Source organism: Pteropus medius, unplaced genomic scaffold, assembly GCF_902729225.1.
Source record: "Pteropus medius unplaced genomic scaffold, Ma_sr-lr_union100, whole genome shotgun sequence".
Classification (NCBI taxonomy): domain Eukaryota; kingdom Metazoa; phylum Chordata; class Mammalia; order Chiroptera; family Pteropodidae; genus Pteropus; species Pteropus medius.
Genome location: NW_024354875.1, coordinates 3,060,734 through 3,080,237, shown reverse-complemented (window position 1 = coordinate 3,080,237; position 19,504 = coordinate 3,060,734). Strand labels below are relative to the sequence as shown.

General features: G+C 39.1%; 1 protein-coding gene and 1 non-coding gene across 3 annotated transcripts in view; both read right to left on the bottom strand.

Annotated features, from left to right (window-relative positions):
- PID1 (phosphotyrosine interaction domain containing 1) overlaps positions 1 to 19,504 on the bottom strand; it is a 204,877-nt gene that overhangs the window by 8,592 nt on the left and 176,781 nt on the right. The gene's annotated exons all lie outside the window — the stretch shown is intronic.
- On the bottom strand, positions 3,862 to 3,980 carry LOC120597284 (5S ribosomal RNA). The gene has a single exon (XR_005651365.1). It is a non-coding gene; the product is annotated as a 5S ribosomal RNA (ribosomal RNA).

Here is a 19,504-nt window from a genome sequence, read left to right as displayed (position 1 = left end):
GGTCACAGTGAAATCTATGAAGTTGGTGTGAGAAATGTAAAAGTGATAAGTTTGGGGCTTGAAAATGAAATGTCTTTAGCTATACATTCATTTGATAAGGGTTTGTCGAGCACCTACTAGGAACCAGGTATATTAGTGAACAAAATTGATACAACTCTCTGCCCTCTTGGGGGCTTACTTTCCCAGTACACAGCTGGTGCTCACCACCAAGTTTACAGAACTCAACACTGCACAGTCAAGGCTGGCCTAAGGAGCGTGTGGCACACACTTGCCTCCAGGAGCACTTTCGATGAATCAGAAAACTTCTCTTGGGTTCAAAAGATCTTTCCTTTCAAATGGCACAAAAAGGACCAAAAAAAAAAAATAAAATAAATCCCCATTTGGGGTTCATTCCTTGGATCACACTGTGTCCTATGATTGCTCATTAGCCTTTACGCGCTCTGTGGTTTGGCTTCCTGAGACGCTGCTGAAGTAGAAGAGCGAGCAGGTGAGAAGTTTTGGAAGAGCCCCAGGGAAGAGGGAAAAGGCACGTGGGAGCTGGAACGACTTTGGGGCAGGAGATGAAGTCGGACTTTGCCTCCCAAACAGGATGGGCTGGCCGCTAGAAAGCCATCAGTGGCAGCACATTTGCCCTGAAGGCTGGACAGACAGGGTGCCTGGCCATACTCAGCATCTTCGCTTTCATGCTCAGGATGCTCCGGGCACATCACACTGATTTGCCTTCGTTATAGCCTCGCAGCAAAACTGAGAACTGTTTTAGAGCGCCAGGCAGCATCTATTCTACTCGTCTTTAGTCTCTTCTTTCTTTAGTGTGGAGAACTGACTAGCAGATTTGCCCAGCATTTAAACTCGAAGTCATGACTCCAAACCCTTTTCAAAATGTTTAACAAGCCCTGATAGAGTACCTGTCACCTTTCTACATCCCTGATCAGACTTTGGTCTCAGGGTGGACATTTGAAGAAAGGGCCAGAGAGAAGGTAGATTTTATAAAAAGTAAGGGGTCTGGATGATACCTGTCAGGGAAATACGCTGGAGTAGTGGAAAGAGCCTTGGCCTTGAGGCGGAGGACTTTTGTTCCATGTCTTGCTTTTTGAGCAAGATGATCTGGGGCAAGTGTCCTCATCTCCTCAGATATCAGAGTCATCATTTCTGCCTCAAAGGCATGGTGTTAGTTTGGCACGAATGGCACCATTTAGTTCTAAAACGCCCATTATGATAACGATATACCCTTGACTCATCAGGAATTAACTGCAATATAATTATCATGACTTTGAGTGTCTTTAACCTGATATGTGTTTGTGTAGCCCAGAGGTTTAAATTACAATGTTAGCATCAGTAATGGAAGGAGATAAGACTGCATACTTAATATTCAGATATCGCATTCTCAAAGAGCTTTGAAAGGCTGTTTTACCAAGAAAACAATCTCGACTTCAAAGAATAATTCCACAGAGCAAATATCAAACATGTGCTAAGTTGGCCCCAAACCTGCTCTTGTGGGTCATGCACCAACATGCCAGACAACGCATGATGCAAAAGTCCGCTGGGTGTCAAACGCCATGGTGGGCAGGGCTTTGCACGTTCTTCACGAAGGCAGTCGTGAGCCTGGGAGGCCAGCCTAAGAGGCCTGCAGCTCACAGCAGACCTGGGCATCCTCTCTGGGTGCAGCAGCTCCAGGGTCCTGCTCCTTAGACCCTTGTGCTTCCATGGGTCATATCCCAGAAACCCAGATGATTCTGAATCAAAACGAGGTTTCCTTTCTCTCCAGAGTGGGTCATGGGTACCATTCTGGAGTCTAATTTTTTGGTAGATCTATCTCACCCTCATCAGCGTAAGAGTGGACCCAGTTTGGTTGGCTGACCAAGAGTAGGTGAGCCTGGCTGCCTGGGGTAAGCCTGCCTCAACTGTTAACAGCAGACTTATGTTAACAGCATCCCCGAAGGAGATGGTGAGACCCAGAAAGGCTTATGGATTTATTCTTAATTTTTTTTTTAATAGTAGCAACAATGTTGGCAGTAGAATGCAACTTTTCTAAAGTGCACATTTTCTGGGGCACATTTACATATATGCCTTTGTTTAATGATGTATTTTCTTTAATTCCAGGAACTTTCCTAAGGTCGCAGATATTGAGAATATTTTTTATTGTTTAGCAGTTCTTTCCAAGTATTTGCATGGGTAATGTTGATAAAATCTATAAAATATTAATAGATATATAACTAGAGAATATAGTTTCTTTTTATTATGTAAATAAAATGGAGGAAAAGCAAATTTACTAAGACCCAATACTGAGGAATAATTAAGTACTATTTTTACACTCTAACAGAGAGATGAACATTGCTTCAGCTGTTAAATACAGCATATGTCTCACGATTAGGTAGTTAAGTGACAGATTTATTTCTGTTATTCATATTATGACTTAGTTCCAAAGATTCAGTGATTTGAAATGTTGTGTCTCATCTTGTGGTTATCAAAGGAGTTCCAATGTGCAGTTTGTCCATGAGCTTCTTAGATGTGTGAAGCTTGAAAATACTGTCATTGTTACTGTCACAGACAGGAGTGATTTATCTGAAAGGTGCTGAAGTATGCCCCTGAAAACAAAGTCACTTAATAAAAATGACACCACAATAAAACATACATTCCCTCATTTGGCCCCTTCTGGTAAGCTGGCCCAGTGATGGTCGAACCTGATGCTGTTCCACTCAGTGGCACAAGAACAATTTAATATCTCCCACAACACAAGTCTAATATCTCCCTTTCTGCTTTCTAATCAATAGAATATACTAGAAAGGTAGAGAAATTAAGCAGAGCCTTAAAATGTTCATAATGAGAAAATTCTAGAAATGATAAATCGCTATCAAGCTCACTGCTTGAGCAGTTCCCTGACGAATGGATTCATGGGACAAACGATGTGGCAGGTGAGAAATGTTACCAATTTTTGTCCTTGTAGCACCTTATCAATTCATTTTCCTTAGTGTACAACTTGTCAGGAACAGCCAGTGAAGACACTAAACTCTTAGAAAGAATAATGTTGAGATGACATTTGGTTGGCGGTAACAAAATCAACACATCTATCTATTGGCTACAAGTCTAGAGCTCTAAAGAGAAGGCCAATGGAGGTTTGAGACAAGAGAGGTAACCCAGAAGCTAATGAGCCATGGAGTTGGCAAGTATTCCAGAGAAATGGACACTTGTGTTCAAACGAAAACCTTTACGTGAATGTTCAGAGCAGCTTTATTTGTCATAGTCAAAAACTGAATCATTCTAGATGTCTTTCAACAGGTGAATGGCTAGTAACCTGTGGTACGTACAGTCCATGGAATACTACTCAGCAATGAAAGAGAATGAGCTATTGATAGAAGGAACAACTTGGATGAATCTCCAGGAAATTCTGCTAAGTGAAAAACAAACAAACTAAAAGGTTACATACTGTTTGATTCCATTTACGCATCATCTTTGAAATGACAAAATTCTGGAAATGGAGAACAGATTAGAGGTTGCCGGGAGTTAGGGATGGGAGGAGAGGGGAGAGTGAGAGGTAGGCGTGGTTATAAAAGGGCAACGGGAGCGGTCACTGCTGCGACACGTGAATCTACAATCGTGTGGAAATTGTATAGAACTAAATACGCACGTGCATAAACGAGTACAAGTAAAACAAAACATCTTCAGAAAACTGGTAGATTGTATGAATGTGATATGATACTATAGTATTACAAAGCATTATCATTGGAGAGGATTTGGTAAAGTGTACATGGGACCTCTCTGCATTATTTCTTTTACTTATTTATTTGTTTGTTTGTTTGTTTGTTTAGGTTGACCTCACAGATTGCAAGGACCTTGTCGGCTTACAATCTCTCATTTTTTTTATGCCTACAGCACCTGGTCTTCCCAGGTGGTCTCCCATCCAAGTACTAACCAGGCCCAACCCTGCTTAGCTTCCGAGATCAAACGGGATTGGACTTGTTCAGGGCGGCATGGCCATAGACTCTGCATTATTTCTTAACAACTGCATATGAATCAATCATCTCAATAGAACTCTCAATTGAAAAAAGTCAAAATCAACTTTGGGCAATGACCACATAATGCAATGTACATATGACATATTGTTGAACTGTACCGTTGAAATCTATATAATTTTGTCAACCAGTGTCACCTCAATACATTTAATTTTAAAAAGTCCATCTTATTCAGCTCATTCAGAGTTATTTTTCTAATAAAATCACCTTTTTTGAAAATTCCAATTATTTATATTGTTTTCTTGTAGAGGGAATATAATAATGTGGGAAATAAATGATTAAAAAACAGTTCTGTTCCCTCTATTCATTAGGGAAAGAAGAGCTAGCCTCCCCACCCCCAAAAAAGAAATGACTGGTCATATCTTTTTGTCAACTTATTAATGACAGATCTTCCACTGTTTGCTAGCAGGCAAGTCCTAATCTATAACCATATACCATATGAGATATCTTCTGCGTTAATTTGGACTAGGCCACTTATGATGCTGCAAGAAAGCTGCTCTGACAGCCCCAAATCTTACCATGTTTTGCTTGCATCTTTTGATTGTTTCTCTGAAACCATTTGTAAAGTTTGGTACTAGATGAGATTTCTGATTTGAATGTCTAATTCTTTGTGTAATCTCACAGGGTAATCAATAGAAGACTTTCAAGCACGCAACTATAATTTATTAGGATGACATCTGTGTGAGGGGTGGGAGAGGGAACAGAAGGGCTATTAGAAATCAGAAAGGAAAAGTTATAAAATTTATGATTGTTAAAGAAGAGTTTGTTCATGATTTTATTTTTTTAAAAGATGCTATTTGGGTATTTAGATTATATTGGCTATATTTTAAAGAGCCATGTAGCAATATTATTTAAAATCACAGTATATAAAATATGATAGAGATTATATCCTTGGCAACTATTTAAACATATGATGGAAATACCTACTATATACTTAAAAATGTATGGTCAATAGGATACGAATATACTTTGTAGAAAACCAAATGAAACTCCTAGGATATAACTTACCTGACTGGTTCTCATTTAAAAGATTTACTTATAATTAGAGAAATGCAAACTAAAACTACACTGAGATACCTTTTTCACCTATCAAACTGGTGAAAATTAAAAAGCATGGCACATGCCGTGTCGGCAAGGCTATGGAGAAACAGACAGTCTTGTATATTGCTGGTTGGATTGCAAATTGATACAACCTCTGTTAGGGAATTGACAATATACGACAAAACTATGCATGCCTTTTGACCCAGCAATGCCCTGCCTAGGAATTTACCCTGAAAATACAGCGCCCTACCCCCCATCAATACGAAAATATATAATCACAAGTTTATCCATTATAGCATTATTTGCCATTATAAAATATATACAAAATATGCAATCGAAATGTTCATACAAAAGAAAGCAGTTGAATAAATTATATCTATCTGATGTACTATTACAGATGTGCTTACATTATTCTTTTACAGGGTCTACAGGGAAAAGAAGCAAAGTGAAAAAGCCCATCTATTTGACGTAAGCACAATGAGGAAGTAAAAACATATATTTTTGTCTGCTCATTTGTGAAAAAAGAAACACAAGAAGGAAAACCAGATATCGGTTGCCAACAGAGGGTGATTAGAAATAGGGATAAAATGATGGGGGTGTGGGAATTGGGTAGAAGAGATGGAGAAGCGACGCTTCTCCAAGTATATCTTTTTGTATAGTTATGACTTAGAACCATATCGATAAACAATAACGCAATCCAGAGGGATGGGAGGAAAAATTCACGATGGAACAAAAATAAAAATGAGCAAATCTAACCGATTGTATAACTACTGTAAAGGGAGAGAAAACAGACCCAGGTGACATTTTAACACAGTATGTTGACTACATGCCCTCAGGTTAAAGACAGAATTCCAAACCAAGACTGAGATTTAGTTAGTAAGCTTGTTTTCCAAAATGGTATTGATTTGTAATTCTGAATGTACTTTTTGTGTGCTAAAGGATTCAACGCTAAAAAACTCTATTGTAAATACTGAGGACCAGGTTTCCCTCTGTTGGAGAAGGAAGTTATAAGTATGAAAAAGAAGGCTAGAAAGAACCGTTAGACTGGAATTGTAGTAATCGAAACAAATTATGTTTTTCAATATATACAGAAAGGTCAAAGTTAACACCAATATAGAGGTGTGTTTGTGTATACATGCATTCATACACCCACGTACCTATATTTCCTAGCGGTGCCCACTAAGGGACTCTGTAAGCAGTGACATATCAATGTGATGACCATATGTAAAGACCAAATCTTGGTTTCTAAATATCATTCTCCAAATATCATTCTCCACGGAAAGGAACCAGCCCCCATTGGAGAAATAGTTGATTCCGGGGCTGGCACATGAAAAGCACGAGATGCTCCTGTGACAGAAAGTAAGAAAGTGTTCAAAGAATGACAGAATCTTGTCCAAAGAGGCTCCCAATGGCCAAATTCGGGACAATTTGACCATCAAAATAAATAATGTTAATCATGATTATAACCTACAAAATAAGAAAGAATCCACGAGTTAATGTTGATATAAACAGGTAAATAAATAAATTAATGGAAGGAAAAGAAAAGTTCTTACAATAGGATGCAAACCAATAAGGGAGGAAAGATGAAGAGATCGGAAAATCACCATTTGCCAAGCAACTACCATAGTAATAGATGTTTTAGGCAAGAAGAAGCATCCATGAATGCTAAAACTAGGGACTAAATGTCTGATGAAAAATTGGATTTTATATAGCTTCAAAGTATCTTCCTGCGAGACAGCTATTAATTACAAGAGGAGAGTAATAAATCTTCAGTGGAGAAACCTGACAGACCCTGTCACAACCAAACGAGGAAATGGTGTCCTCTGTGAAGGACACAGCATCTCTTCGGTGACCTCCCCTGCCAATCACCTGACCTCATCATGGAGATACGGTACAAACCCAAATGAAGGGGCGTTGCTTAAACTTCAAAAATATAAAGATCAGAGAGACAGAGAAAGAACGAGGATCTACGCTAGATTAAAGGACGCTAAAGAAACTAGTCCTGGAATCCTTGACTGGATCCTGACCATCGTTTACTTTTCTTTTGATATAAAGTACTTTAGTTCATAATTATCAAAATATGAATAAGGTCTATAGATTGGATAACAGTATTTTATGAGTGTTAATTTTCTGATTATGATAATTATAACAAGAATATTCTAGTTTGTAAGAACTACACTCCAAAATATAGGGGCATAAGGTCGTATCATGACAGAGAGAAAGAAAGGGAGAGAGAGAATATAAATAATCAACTGAATAAATACCCGGGAAATATGGGTGAAAGGCACGCATGGAAATATTTTATAATAAATTTTCAACATTTTTCTGTCTGAAATTATTTCACACCAAAAACTTTAAAAAAAAAAAAATCAATGAATACATTTACCGCTGGCTCAGTGCTAATTTAAGTGGAAAATAAAAACATTTTCATGAGCATATGTAGTTGACTAAACAATATTTGTACCCTGAAGAGTAAATTTAGTTTTTAAATACATCCATCCAGCCTAGAACTTGTTTGTGGTCAAGGTTTGCCCTCTCAAGCTATTTTAGTGATACAAGACAAATTCTAGTCACACTGTCCTAGTGCACCTATATCCAAGAATTTAAGAGGATATATGACAGGTTAAATTATCTTCCATAAGCAAGCAGCAGCTCTTATGAAATAACACCACTGGCATTCAAATCTGTAATCATTCCACAGCTTTAAATGTCATATTTAACTTCTGTTTCTAAATAGAAACCAACACATGATATGAAAGTAATTTGTAAGGACTAGCCCATCATGTTTTTACATGCTTAGTTAAAAATCATCTTGGAATCACAGCCTTCTTGATATCTAACTACTAAGTTCAACCCAAGGAAATATCGTGACTATTTGATAATATTGTTACTATTTATCTCCAATCAGAATTATTACTTTAAAAAAAAAATTCTACAGGATTTGATTCTCTTCCTAGATTTAAGAAAGGAGAGTGATTTCAAATAGAAATACAGAAGCAGGTACTTAAAATCTAGAGGTGTACATACTTTGAAGGATGTCTGAGTAAAGTCACTGCTGATAAGTATTCTTAGGACATGTCAAAAGAAAGAAACTTCTTTCTCTTTGAATGCTGGGAAAATAAGAATAAGAAATAAAGCAGACTCACAGGGTTTTGTTGAGATGAATGGCACTTGAGCGAGGACATTTATTTTTAGTAAGAGTACACTTGCATCAGAGCAAAGGTTTCAAATGTTGCTGGATTAAGGAAAAGCAAGAAGCTCTTCCATTATTTTTCAAGAAGCACCTGCTGAGCAATAGCTCAGCCATAGCTGAGTGTAGCTAGCAGTGAAAAGCGTACAATCACGGTCCAGTAGACAGATTCAGAATTGCTTTTCTGTGATTCGCTCAGCAGAAGGATAGAGCCATAGAGGCCATCAGCCCGGGTAAGCAGAAAACGCAGCCCAGCAACTAATGTAAAGACTTGTGAACAGTACCAGAAGGCCAACAAGGAAGAAGGAAAATGCCCAGTCCATATCCTCTGAAGCCCTTTGAAAGGAGACTGTCTGACTCTCTAGAGCCCAGAGACCTCAAACTCCTATAGCAAAGATGTCGAAACCATGGCTCACGCAGTCAGGCCAGAAAAACAGATTCCATTTTTTTAAAACAATTTTTTTCCATTGTTTTGGGAAATATCACCTTATAAAGGTGAAAAACTTCTCTTTAAATTAACTGGACCTTATATATGAGTCATAGAAGAGTGATTTTTTCGATGAGGCCATCTCACTACTCTTCCAACAGGCTTCTGGTGTACCTCTATATTCTCCCTGTCTCTCCATCACCAGCCTCACAGGGAGGCTGAGTCGTTTAATGTGATAAGATCTCAAAGGAATTAAAGGACAGTCTATGGACCTGCAGGAGTTCAAGGTTCTGTCATCGGCAGAGCTGGTGCTGGTTCAGCTAGAACTACACAGCAGATGTCTCAAGTCCAAGCTCTACCTCCCTGGCACTCTCCTTTGTGGATCAGCCTTTCCTAGTCATTTCCTATCCCCTTCTCTGCCATTTACAGTCTCGGTGTCCCATGTCAAGAGCAGTAAACCCCCCGCACTGTCACTTAACATGCCTTGAACTTGTGCAATCACAGAATTGGCAGATAAGCTTCTTCTGTGACAGGAAGTCCTCCACTGCCCGCCTCAAGTGTCCACAACCTAAATCAAACTTGATGTGGTCTGTCTCTGTCTAATTGCTCTTCTCTGCTCAGTGGCAATTTAATCCAATTTAATTTTTGGCTAAAAGCAAAAACAGCCCTTGGAGCTTCTGAGTCCATCCAAGAACCCGCCCACCCCGCCGGGGTCCACACTGCGGCAAGGCGGTATTTCCTTCCACTGAACAAATAGTCAGTGAAAAAATAAGCAAGCTGGGAGGGATGTTGCATTTTCCCAATAGTCAAACCTTACTTAATATACAGATATATATACTTCACCAACTGCCTAAAGTTCTTTCCCTGCAAAGTTGTTTTTGTGTGTGTGTGACTGCTAAAAACAAAACTTCAGCACAGCTAAATTAAAAATGTGTGTGGTTTGGGTGTGCACACACATGCACACATGTATGAGAGAGAGAGAGGGAGGGAGGGAGAGAAGAAGAGAGGGAGGGGGAGGGGGGGAGAGAGAGAGAGAAAGAGAGAGAGAGAGAGAGAGGGAGGAAATACACTTTGTCGCACAAAGAAACATATTCCAGTTTTTCTTCTGGCAGAAGTATAAAGTAGGAAAATTAATAAACCTAGCTAAATCTTATGGAAAAAAACATCTTAATTTCTTCTCCTTGATTTTCTTTCAGAAAAATATGAAATAAAAACATACTTAAGCCCTAAGTAATGAAAAATTATTTCTAAACTAATTAAACTCACCACTACCCTCAATTATCCTCCAAAAGCAGATGACAGGTGAGATCTTTTATTCTTTCAATGCTGGGAAAACATAGAAGGCAGCAGGAAAAGAGGAAGACCAGTTATGAGATGGACTGACTCCATAGTCAGGAGTCTGCAGGAGCTGAGCAAGGCCTTTGAGGACAGGACATCGTGGACATCACTCATTCATAGGGTCACCGGGTGTAAGAGTCAAATCAATGGCACATAAACACTCACAGCTAGAACCCTAGATTCAAAGAAAGACTCAAAACAGAGTCACCTCCCAAAATATTTGATTTTTCTGTTCCATTTTGCTGGGGACCAAAAAATTATAATTTGATGATACTGTCTTGCTTTCAAAATGTAGAAGGAATCCCACCAACTTAAGCCGTCTGACCTACAGTCCGATGTCTACTCCTTCTTGACTTCCCATGAAACTTATATCTTCCAATCTTCATTAGTCTGTAGTTGTAACACACACACACACACACACACACACACACACACACACACAGAGCTTATATTCACCACGATGAATGCAGTAAGATCTCCTATCATCTTGATTGTTGCAGGATTGCTCCCGCAGATTCTACAATCGACCATGTGGCATCCCTGAGTGCTTGCTCCCCAGGTCTGGCCCTCACTAGTATGTTTGCCTTTAGAGCAGCTTGGTGTCCATGAAGGTCACACCAGTGTTTATGGCAAGGGCCCTGCCCCAGCTTTGAACCTGGGGCTTCCAGAACTGTGTTGGGTTAGAATCAACTGAGGAAAAAGGGCTCCTTCCCACTCGGGGCCACCCTCAGGCACTTGGACCCACACAGTTCCATTTTGGGCTCAGAGTGATGCCATTTCTCTCGAGTCGATCCTTCCATCTGGCCCTCACTTTTTCAGCAAAAGGAATTGAAATCCAGGCCAAAGGTCTGGGCTGGAAGCAGACATCACGCCATCCTCCCACACTTCCTTCCTGTCCAATGTGTCCAGAGCAAATTCTTCCACCCAACTCCTTCTATTTCAAAACGGAAGCCCTCGGACCCTGGGAGGCCAGGGCAGGCAATGATTTTCATACTAACCACTTCTGGGCCCCAGTTCAGCCAGGTATAGGTGACCTGTTGACCCCACAATAAGATGAAAACAAAACAAAGCCTAATCCTCTTCATTTGAAGCCAGTACCGTCCTAAGTAATGAACTGATTAGGGAAAAAATTGGTGGGAAAAAATTGGGCAGGGAGAGGGAGGGTTAAAAACAAAATGAAATTTCGAAAAGATAATATTGAGTTTTATATCACCAGAGAATTAAATCAAAACAAAATTGTTAAAACTTCTCATTATTTTATTTATTGGTCTCATCCAAAATACAAAAATAATAATAGCATCTAACATTCATGAAGTGATAACTACCAGGCACTGTTTTATGTGCCTAATGTAGAACTCATTACACTGTCACAGTAGCCTTGTGAGATAAGCATTCTTTCTTATCATTCCCAATTTAGAGAGAAGGAACTAAAGCACAGAGAGGTTAAGTCATTGAGTCAGAGGTCACACAGGCAGTTTGCATTCAAAGCCCAGCTCTTAAGCACCAATCATATCACTTTTCTGAATGGGATCTGCATTCGGACACCCTTGCTGATCTCAAACAGAGATGGTACAATCACAAAAGGGAAAAAAAAAAAAGCACTAGACTCTGCATACTAATTAGGGATATGAAGAAACCAAACCGCCCCTTCTGATATACACCGTTAACTTAAACAGCCTTTGCTTTTTAAGGAAGAGCCCTATAGCAGCAGGTTATAGTCTTGCTCATGATACCAGGAATGATCAGTCTAAAAGACAGTCTCTTCCTGGGTGTGCATAAATGAGTCGAAGCCACATGGAATAAGATCTAGTGATTTTTTTCCCCTCATTCAAAAAACCCTCCGAATTGACCTAAGTCCTGGAAAATGCCCCATCTGAGATCCCCTTAAGGAAGAGCACCATCAACATATCTTAGCCTTTTTACTAAGCTTTGTTCTTGCCAATCTTCCCTGCAGCCAGCACTCCCTGAAAAAATTAACAAAAGGCTGCACCTGGCCCTGGTGGGCGAGTCCCTCTAAAGGGCGAAGGTCTCTCTTTTACAAAGGAAGTTAGAGTCCTCCTGGGTGGGCACTTATTTATTCTCTCACAAATACTTCTCCTTGGTAGGAAAAAGGAAACAAAGCCAAACTTGCAACTGAAGGTATTGGCTAGCACTGGCTAGCCCGGAGAAGGGGCCCAAAGATTAGTTCTGAGAGCCTCACTCAGGGGCTCTAACTGGAGCAGGAAGGGGCTGACATCCCACCATCCCCACAAAAGCTGCAGCTCTGGTGGGGCAGAGGCAAAGGAAGAGCAGAAGCCATGGCTAATAATGTGTACTGAACTGATAACACATGCTGTGCTATTTTTTTTTTTTTTATAAAGGAAAGATTTTAGTTTATGGTTAATTTTGGTAATTTTATACATGAAATATTAAATATGAGATCTTACTTTATTAATTCTTTATAATGTTTAAAGTAAGAGTATTTGGGGGTGTTATGCAGCATTGATATTGCAATATAAGGTATTGTCATTTTACTGGAGTTTAGCCATCACGACAGGATCCGAGAAATTCAGCACAAACTTGATTGTACATTTGTGTTTTTCCAAGAGTCATCGTTTCAGTCAGATTCTCAAAGGGATGTGCAATGCAAAGACACTGCCCATAATAAATTTTTAGAAGTAGAACTATGAACTACGAAGCAATAAATATCAACGTTTTTAAGATTCTGATGTATATTTTAAAACTGCTTTTTGGAAACATTTTGCCAATTTATATTCCCAATAGCTATTCGTGAGACTCTTTCCACATACCAGACATTTTTCGACAATGGCAATCAACATTTTTAGCATCTTTCCCAAACTGACAGATGAAAAATGTTACCCTGTTATTTTTTCATTGCTAGTAAGATTAATTTGTTTCATCCGTTCAACACTAAATGACCTGTTCAATTTCTTTGCTCCTTTTTGTTTCTGTAGAGGGTTGTTTATCTTTTTTCCAATATCTATATCTCGCTTTGTTTCACCTATCGCTCCATTGGCCAATATGTCCAGCACGATAATAGATCATCCTAGTGACAATGACAATTCTGGCCTGTAGCTTGAATTTTTGAAATGCAGGGCAATTCCAGAACATCAGAAACACATCCAGGAGCAAATATAAGCAGCCAAAGGCATTTCAACAACTTCTGTGTTATCTAGTGATCAATTATCAGTAGCTCAGATAACTGAGAGCCAAGAGCTTATTATAGAAAAGAAAGAGGGATGTTTTCATTTTTTTCCCAAGTTTAACATCTCAGATACCCTAGCACTCAGAAGATCTTAGGAAGTTTTCTGAGCATGTTCACACTGTTTTAAAATTCAACCAGGTCTGGTGGGAATCAGAAAAAGTAACCTACAAAGAACATGCATAACTCTGGGAATAATTTGCTGCATTAGAGTGTCATGATATTGATCAGCCTTTTCCCAGAAGCATCTAATTCTCTATCAATCAACTTAGTTTATCACTCGTAGGAAAAATTGATATACTGAGATATATGCATATATACACGCATAAGTAGACAGACACATTCATATCTACATGCATACATTCATGTGTAATTAACCTTGTGCAGTCAAAATCCTATAAATATTGATTACGGAAGAGGAAAAATATGAAAGAATGCCAAAAACAATAAATCAGAAATTCTCCAAAAAGATGGCTCCTGATTCTTTAGGTTATCCTTTTGTGAATCTCAACAGAAGTGCATTTCCTGAAGCAAGATGAGACTGAAAACGTAGCCAACCATGCAAAAAGCACTATGGCCATATCTGTGAAATCAGAACACGCAGCCATTAGCTTCACACCTCCCTCGCATATTATGACACAAAATGAAAGCCATGACTGATGAAGACCTTGGGGATTTCTCGAGCTGTCAAAATGTATAGCCTCTCCAGCAGAGTTCCCAAGCCGTGTCAGCTCTAAACTGGGGAATTGAGGGCTTGGGACTGCGGTGGCAGTAAACTCATTATTCAGAGGCAAGACAGACTCTACTCATCTGGAGAGTTTTTAGGCTATGCTGCATCCCCGACAACAGTTCTTTCATAAAAAGTCCATCTTTCCAAATAGTTACATGATAAGTACACTCTTGGTTCACAGCATGGCAACTGCCAACTAATCATGGATTTGCAAATCTCCCAAGAAGCTGTGGCCACTCTACCTATATGCTATGTGTATGCTGGTGTGTGCGTACAGTTGGCAGATGCCCCTAGACATACGATGGGATTACTTCCTGATAAACCCATCATAAGTCAAAAATACATTTAATACACTTCACCTACTGAACATCGTAGCTTACTCTAGCCTGCCTTAACCCATTTTCTATTTAGAAAAAAAAAAGTGCAGCTCACAGCCAGCATTAATTTAATTTTACATAAACATGCTCTTTGAAGCTGAAGCATATCTGACTGGTTTTCAACGTGAAAATAAGATGTAAAATCTGTTCTTGGAGTTATTTCTAAACACAACTTGTCTCTAATCCTAATGTAACAGAAATGTATACATAAATTGGATTCATCAAATGAATCTTCAGCTAACAATGGTTTAAGAACCATGTTAACTTTACACGTAGGGATGCAATGTTTCCTAGGATCTGACATTTTCAGTGACCGAGAATTACTATATTTTGTAAATGTGAAGACCACTACTAAAAACAGAATGCTAAACACAGAATGGTGTCATTTGTTTCCAAAGACTAGCAATATACTCGAGTGATGTAAAAATAATAATAAAAGCACGAAATTTCATGGCAAACTTTGAGGGTAAAGTTAGCACTGCAATCCACGAGTTATCTTGAGATAAACGCTACAGCCCTAAGTGCCACTGGTGAGTATTCTCGGGGCAAATGGGAGATGGGTTAAACGTGCTCAGAACACAATATCCAAAAACCGCTACAACACAGTATACTGCAGACCACTGGCTGTTTGCCCTGATAATCACCTGCCTGACTGAGAGCTGTGGTTCACTGCCGTGGCCCAGCATCCACACCATTGTAAGTAAAGTTTAAAAAATCATAAATCGAACCACTGTAAGTCGGGGACTGTCTGTGCTTGCACAGGACTCTTTCAGAGACATACCCGTCCTGGCATTAGCCATGTAGCCGTTCCATGTCCCACCTCTAACTAGCAGTGAAACTGGACAGAAGTCACTATAGGCCCTCTAATAAGCCATGACACCACTAATAGTATGGCAGTGGACTCGGGGTTGTAATTTAAAACCAAAAAATCACATGCTTCAATGCCGATCATTGCTCTTCAAATGATAAGTCCTTGAGCATCTCCTAAGATGGATATGAAAAAAAATAACTATTTTGTACCCATAGCAGATTGAAAAACTGTCAGATGAGCGATGCATATAAGAGAAAAGCTTGAACAGAAATTGGCAGGAGGGCCAATCAAAAAAATGGTTTGATTCTAGTGTCTCCGAGTTTTTAATTTTCTTTTAGGTTTCTCTATGTGCACCCCCGACTACCACCACAATTCCTGAGCAGCTCAGAAACACTAGTCTTACTTAGTGACTATTTCACGTGAAAACCCCTATTTTTTTTTCTATTTTTCTATAAAAAAAAAGACAGGAACAGAAAGAAAATTTTAACCCATTTAAACAAATAAATATGCATAAAACAACAGCTTTCAGATCCTAAGATATCTGAATCCATATTGTAATCCAAATCATGAACTTGACGGCACGTAGCTGGGCTAATTAACTGATGCATGGTCTTGGGCAAATTTCTCAATCTTGGCTTCCTCATCTACTAAATGAGGATGCATTCAACAACTGTTCAAGTGTCTACTCTCTGTCAGACTCTAAGAATACAGCAGTAGGAAAAAAAAGATAACTGAAGCCAGCAGTCCATTACATAACAAAAATACCAATACTTGCAGTATAGGATTGTTACAGGGAGGAATTTAAATGAAGTGATGCGAATAACTGTCCAGCACTCTATAAAGTCTCAAAAGAACAGCCGGGCTGGAGGCAGTTGCTTTATGCTTGTTGCAAATCGATGTGGCTCAGCTTGCTGTCCAGCTTGGATTCTGCCCTTGCAGTTCCCAAAGCCACCTTCTTCCCATCCTGTGGGCCATTTGGTAGGTAATATTTTCCTCTTGTAATAATTGCCTAAATCCCTCCCAACCTGTCTACAGGCAAACCCAGACTAGCTTCCTTTGGAAGAGCCCTAGCTGTCTAGTGTTAGGTCAGAAGTGTCCTTTAGTCTCCAGCTCAACTGGAGGACAAAGAAATGTATAGGCTCAGAGATCTACGAAGGTCCAGAATCTTCCTGACTCAGGACGCTGCTGCTGATTACGTCTGGTGGACACTGTTTAGTTTCTGCCCTCCACGTCCTACTTCCAAAAGATCATTTTGCTAAAGTGGCTTAACAGTAGCATAATGCTAAATATTCAGCAATAGGAAGAAACGTAATTTATATCTGTAAGCATCAATGAGTCTCAAGGTTACTACTGCTCAGAAGAATGTACAGACAGGAAGTCATCTTCTTGAGGCTACTGAAAAAATCACATAGAAATATGCACATACCTGTGAGAGTACTCATGTTTGTGTGTTCCTGTCCAAGAAGTTTTAGGCATGTTATATTGCTGGAGATGGGGAAAATCTCTCCAGTTAAATTCTCTTTTAAAGATAGCTCTTTTTTAACTACTATTAGCAATAAGTTTCCACATTAAGCTTGTACTCCTCTAAAGAGCTAATTGACCATTTCTACTTGCTACCGAGGGCCTTTCTATCTAATTGCTGTTTTAGATGGAATTGGGCTGAGAGAGCCTCTTTTTCACCAAATGGAGATCGATAAAGCACTTGCTACTTTGAAGACAAATTTATGTGCTCAGCTATTTTCTCTTCCAGGAGCCCTCATACATGAAATAAATTTATTTGGTAATCCATTGTCTAATTTGACCTGTGGGAAATGCTCATTTCAAGCAAGAAGAAAAAACATTGGCCTGATAACTAGCTAGAGGCTAGCTGACATGAGGGGAAAGGGTTTTCAATAATAATTCCAGGAGCTAGTTCCATGTGAATATTGATAGTTGACTGAGAGAAAGAAATCACAGAATTTTACTTTAAACCATCTGAAAGTTTCCTTTATAAACAGAAACTGCATTCGATAAAAGGATCTAACACTAAAACACATCTTTGTCTCAAACAACTTTTATTCTTTTATGTGTGCCAAATATAATTATTGTGAAAACTGTATATCAATAAGTAAATGATTGTAAGTGATATTTTAACCAACTATGATTGGAAGGAATAAAAGCTTATGCCACAAAAATCTAATAGAATATTCATTAGTAAACATGAATACAATATAACCACTTCTAGGTAGAAGATAGATTTCTACCAATTAAAACATTGGTGGGTGCATCAATGTATATAAATGTATAATAAAAATGTGCCACATTTTGGTTCAAATTATATTAATTTCTCTTTTTCTTGACTGAACATTTCTCATAAAACTTATATTCTTGTCTGAGTCTCTATATATCTATTAGGGGAAACAGCTTAATCTGAACACCACCAAAATAGGATTTGCCAAAACCGTAACTTCAGAAACTATAAATATGCTACACTGATTAGAAAATGAAAAATAAGCATTTGTTCACTCAATATCAAACATGTTCTGAGCATCTAAAATACGCCAGAGGCTGTTTGTAGGCATGTAGAGAGAGACACGAGTTAATATAATAGTCAAAAATCTCTGCTTTCATAAAGAAAAAGAAAAATTACACCTTCTCGCTTGCTATTGACCAAACTAAAACTGGTGGCCCCAGCCACTCCCAGGGTTGCAGTGGCCTGAAAGGCCCAGAGATTGCACTCAGGTCCAAGGTTACTTCATTTTATACCAGGCGAAGGTAACTTTTTACCTTCCACTGGACTATCGCTTTTGGACATAACATAAAATGTCATTTGGGGGATCATGGTTACCTTGAACAGTTGCTCTGAAAGTGCTTAATAATGAAGTATTAAGTGACTGCTCTTCCTATGGTTAAGCCAGTAGGGACGACCCAAGCAAAAAGTCAAGGCAGACCCAGGTTTTGAGATCTCCTGGGTCTGCCCAGGAGAAGGTTTAAGGATTAAGATTCAGAAAAATTCCTTTTAATCTAAGAACAACTTTAAGAAATAAAAAAATGTCTCCATCTCTCCCCATTTATTTAATTCTTGTTTTAACCATACAAATGGATGGTGACCAAGGATGGAATAATTACAGATCAGTAAGTATCTAATGAATGGTTTTATATGCTCGTAACGATGCTAGGCAGAGTGGGGTGTAATCAAATAAGACATGACTTTGGAATCAAGTTGGTATTGACAAATATAAAGTGATCCACGACAATACAAGATAGCAGGTGATTAAGTGATGGTTGCTCAGTACAACCCATATGCCCAACAGGAAGTCAGAAAGTGACAAGCTTTAACAAGGTTGAGGTGAGCTGGCCTTGAACGAGGGGTTGGATAGGTTAAAAAAAAAAAGATTCCACATAAGATTTGGCTGAGGAATTAAACATGTGTACATGGAGAGGGCAGAAGATCATCTAACTAAAGTAAGGTTTGTGTTTTGGAGAAAAGTGGCATGTAGTAATGAAGATGTAAAAGATCATAAAAGAACTTGATGACTAGGAAGGGTTCAGACCAGACAGAATCAATGACAAGAAGCCAAGGAAAACTTGGCGGGAGTGAGTCAAATGAAAGCAGTATTTATGGACATTTAATCTGGCAGAGGTAGTCAAAGTCAACCATAATGTGACCAGGCGGTCACAGAGAAATGTTGTGCCTCAGTGGAAAACTATGCATTATCTAGACTCTAGAGGACAGTTCCCCGAGTGAGGCTGTTCTTGAGATTCTCTTTTGAACTGGCTATAGCATCTGCCTAGTTTCCGCAATGATGGACTGACTAGTAGAACAAAATCTAAACACGCGTTCATTTCCTGCCTGTAAGAAAGTTGGGGTTTTGCCTTTTGAAGAAATTTCTATTGGAGGATAAAGTCATAGCACAGTCCTGGGTACCTCGACAGAGGTCAGTGTCACTGAAGCTGGAAGGAGAAGAAACCAGACTCTTCGAAGAAAATGCGGGACAAGATGTGGTGACTGAATGGATATTGTGAATGACTCTCAGTTCACCATGATTATTATTCATGATGGGCACTTTTGCGTGCAAAATTCACAAATCTTCAGTAAACAGTAAGACCCTGCACAGGTGCCTGGTGTGGGAAGAGAGGCAAAGCTGTTCAAGCACTTTAGCTTCCTGCCATGTTCCTTTTGCGGCTCCTCCTTCACAGCTGACCTCCTTGAATGCGAAATACCAGTCTCACATTAAAGGTAAACTTATTTCTCCGCTTCGAACCTATCCCAAGAAGAAGAGGGTAAGAAAAACAAGGGTAATTTAACATGTTTAGAAGGCTTTCCTTGTGTCTTGCTAAGCCGCCATTTTAAAGAGAGAATTAAAATATAAACAGAGGAGAAAGTATTGTCAGGAAA